Raw genomic sequence first — 3,960 nt, 5'->3', positions numbered from 1 at the left:
GCATAGGAAAAGCTAGGCAGGACACCTTCGGCGGCACCTTCGAAGGCCGAACGTGCAGGACAGATCCGAAAGTCCATTCTTTCGGAGGCAACCTTAGGCAGCCGAAACTACCTTCACAAGGGGTTCGGCGGCCGAATCCTCCCTTCGGCGGCCGAACCTGAGTTCATCCAGAACTCAGCTTCGTGCACAACCATCTCCTGCCAAGCACCAACACCACGCCAACATGCATACACAACTCCTCAACTTGCATATACTCTGGTATATGCTCCAAGGGGTCCAAAACTCCCTATTACCCCAACAAAACAGCAACTATAACACATAATCATGCTTACACCATTAAAGCATCAAAACTAAGCTTTCACACCTAACCATGCAACTCTACCCTTAACCATTTAAAAAAACTGTTAAAACTCATTAAAACAAACGTAAAGACTTCCCTTACCTCTTGAAAACAGAAGAGGAACAACCAACTCAGCAACTCCTCTTCAACTATGACCAAAACCTCACTTTTCTCTCTTTTTTCTCCAAAACGTTCAAACCCTTTGCAAATGACCAAACCTTCTGCATGAGCTGATTAAAGCTTGCAGATGAGTCAAGGGAGACGTGGCTAACTTCTGGACATGATCTGGTGATCACACCTGTCCAAAATGCTGACTAAGGGATGCTCAATAGCTGGCCGAGCAACTCAGCTTCGGCTGCCGAATCGCATGCAAAACCATGCAACGTTCGGGGGCCGAACATAACCTTCGGGGGCCGAACATTGAGCACTTTCGGCGGCCGAACTTAACATTCGGGGGCCGAACATGACAGAGACTCCTTTGGCCAATTCTCCACAAAACTCAACTCTTTTCTAAACCAACACTTGAAACACTTAAAAGCATTTGAGAAAACCTTCACTCTTACCCTTCTAGCACCTCTGACATCCCTGAATTCCACCGGACGGTAGGAATTCCGATGTCGGATTTAGCCGGGTATTACAATTTGGGCCTTCCAGTTCTCCTAAGTCGATCTCGTCAATAGGTTCTCTCATTTGTTCTGGATAGGGTTCGATTGAAAACTCAATCTTAAAAACATAAACTGCTCTCTCAAGCTAGCTGTGCTACTATGATTCAATTTGTGTTATGTGCTATTCCTTCCTTTTCAATGTCTATTTTCTTATTTCCTAAACAAGTGTCGTCCAAACTGAACAGTCTGCTTTCTAACTTTTGATGGGAAAATGATGTCCATTGTGACATTCCAAAACCTACAGATAGAAATAGAGCAACCATTAGCTTTAAATTGTACCATTTTAAAGTTAGAGTAATTAGCTTTAGGGGAGGTGCTAGCTTGACCTCGAGCTGATTAGGGGAGGTGCTAGCTTATCCATAGCCGTCTGACATACAATTCGTTTAAAGATAGAGCACTAAAAGTTGTGTTTAGAGGTCTAACTTGCATTTCATATAGAGTTATACGTCCAAAGGTAGAGTTAAAATAAGAATGACCAGTACTAGTATTTTAACATCTTCAAACTGTAATAACTGAATCATAGAAAACCCAAATAAGAAAACAAACATATCTTAAAATAAAGTATCTAACGTGATAAGCAGGTCGGAATCAAGTTGCTATTGGGAGGTGCTGAAGGGTTTCCCGACGTGCTAGCTTGAGGTGCTTCCTAAAACCGACATGCTTGCTTAAATGAAATGAACTTCTAAATATTAAAAATGTAAGTTTAGTAGGTCAATCTATGAATATTGAAAGTTTAACAACTAAATTGAAACATGTGGAAAAGTTTAGTAGGTGAAAGTGTGAATATGGAAAGTTTAAAAGTAAAATTCCAAGTTTGCCCTCCACCTTTTTCTATATTTACACCTAACCCACCATTTGACACCTAGCCATGCATGACTAAGCATGAAATGGAAAGTTGTCTTCATTTGGTCCATCCTTGCCGTGGCTACACCAAAAGGAAAGAGAAAAAGGCTTTTGCTTTCTTAACTTTCATCTCCACCATATTTCTCCAAAAAGACAAATCTTTCACCCATGCACAATCTGTTCTTAGGTGTTCTAACCAGCAAAGGAACCATAGAAAGAAAGGAAAGAAGAAGAGAAGTTAAGGTGCTTAAGTGGTAAGTGATGAAATTGAAAACTAGGTTAGGTAAACATATTCTTTCATGTTTCAATTAATTATATGTTGCTAAATGAATTAAAGCTCCTGTTTTTCTTATTCTTTGTAAAGAACAAACTCAAAGGGAGGAAGGTACATCAAAGGGGAAAGGCAAGGAAAAAGAGTAACTAAGGTGTACCTAAAGATTTTGAAAAGAATTGACAAAAGGTTTGGTGTTTATATGACTTTCTGTTTTCCTTTGATTCTGTCATGAATAAGTGAAATTAGGGGTTGATTTTACTTGCTGGAAATGTTGCTTTGATTGTATGGATATGTCATATGAATGGTGAAATGATGATTGGCAGGTTTAAAGCACATAGATACAACATGGGAGCCAAAAACATATACTGGCAGAATAGGTTCCAACAGGACAGTCTGTGTTAGAAGCCTCATAACTTATTGTGTATTCATTAAAATTAAGCCTAGAATATACCAAATGAAAGCTAAGACAAAAAGCTAAAACTTTCATGAAGTAACCAAAGTCTGAATCTGTAGCTAATTATGTGAAAATTGCTAGTGAACCTAAGCTGGTCACAGGGAATTGTGCATCCGGAGCAGTATGTATCTCCTAGACCATAACTAATGATTTACTCAATGAAATGAATTAAGACCAGTGCCAAATGAACCCTGAAAAGTATACCTAAAACTTTGTACAAGAAAGTTAAGCTTGAATCTGTATGAAAATGTATGCATGGCATGCCATATACAGTTTAGCAGTACTGCGCCCTAATGGGATACATGATATGATATTTTCGACACATTACGTGTCATACAGTTTTTCGGCTTTTTAGCCATACAGGCACAGCATTCGGCCCCCAGGCCATACAGTTTGGCACTTTGTGCTATACAGACACAGTTTTCCCTTATCTAGCTAGTTGATCCTACGAAGAGTTTATAGGGGCGAAGATTTAATTATATGACTTGTTAATGCTTTGCTAGCATGCATACAAGATGGTTACCAAAATATGAATGATCTTACTGCTATAAAATTTAATGTCCTGATTTGTCCACTGACACATAAAATATTTATGTGCTTTTATATCAAATGATTTCATTATATATGTCATGATTATTCCTAGTATACTTGAATGAATATATATATGTTGGTATTCACCCACTGGGCATAAGCTCAGCGCATTGGATTTTCCATGCGCAGGTAATAAATAGAGGAAGCAACAGTTAGGAGGTCTGGTTCTGCATCAGCACAGAGACATCATCATAACCAGTTGTTCACAAGATTTGTTCAGAGGTTGTTTATGTTTGGCATGTACATTAATAGTCTACCAAGAGTCTGTAAATGAGTATTGTAAATAGTATGAATATAACCAAATGTGTTTACTATTTTAAGTTATTATATTCTATTTGTGTTTTTAATAGTGTGAAATGAGTAAATATTGAAATTTTATGACTAGTTTTCACAGGGATAATTGCTAATAAACAGGGGAGACTTTTGCGGTTTCTCCATTTAAAATTATTTTGTGAATCAACATGCATTTAAACAAACTAAGGAACAATTTATAATGTCAAAGCTATCTTAAGTCCACATATGTAATTGCATATAGTATAGTATGTGGCATCCTTTACTAAGTTATTTTATAGACGGGTAAGGGGTGTTACATCCATAGCCATAAGTTGCACTGGATTAGTTGGCAACGGTCTTGTAATTCAAAGTTTTTTGGTGGACTTGGCTTTAGGGATTTTTAAAAAATTTAATCTTGCCTGTTTGGCAAAACAGTGTTGGCGACTGCTCCATAACAGGTTAGTTTGTGGGCCCATCTACTCAAGGGTATTTACTTTCCTCGCTCATCCTTCTGGCACAT

General features: G+C 38.2%; 1 long non-coding RNA gene across 1 annotated transcript; it reads left to right on the top strand.

The window, feature by feature from the left end:
* Window positions 1-1,986: 1,986 nt before the first annotated feature.
* Window positions 1,987-3,501, top strand: LOC110612413. The gene is made up of 3 exons (XR_002487475.2): window positions 1,987-2,102; window positions 2,213-2,308; window positions 3,297-3,501. It is a non-coding gene; the product is annotated as an uncharacterized LOC110612413 (long non-coding RNA).
* The last annotated feature ends 459 nt before the right edge of the window (window positions 3,502-3,960 follow it).

Source organism: Manihot esculenta, chromosome 3 (assembly GCF_001659605.2).
Source record: "Manihot esculenta cultivar AM560-2 chromosome 3, M.esculenta_v8, whole genome shotgun sequence".
Taxonomy (NCBI): Eukaryota; Viridiplantae; Streptophyta; class Magnoliopsida; order Malpighiales; family Euphorbiaceae; genus Manihot; species Manihot esculenta.
Note: the sequence above shows the minus strand (reverse complement) of the source record. Positions and strands in the feature narration are given on the sequence as shown.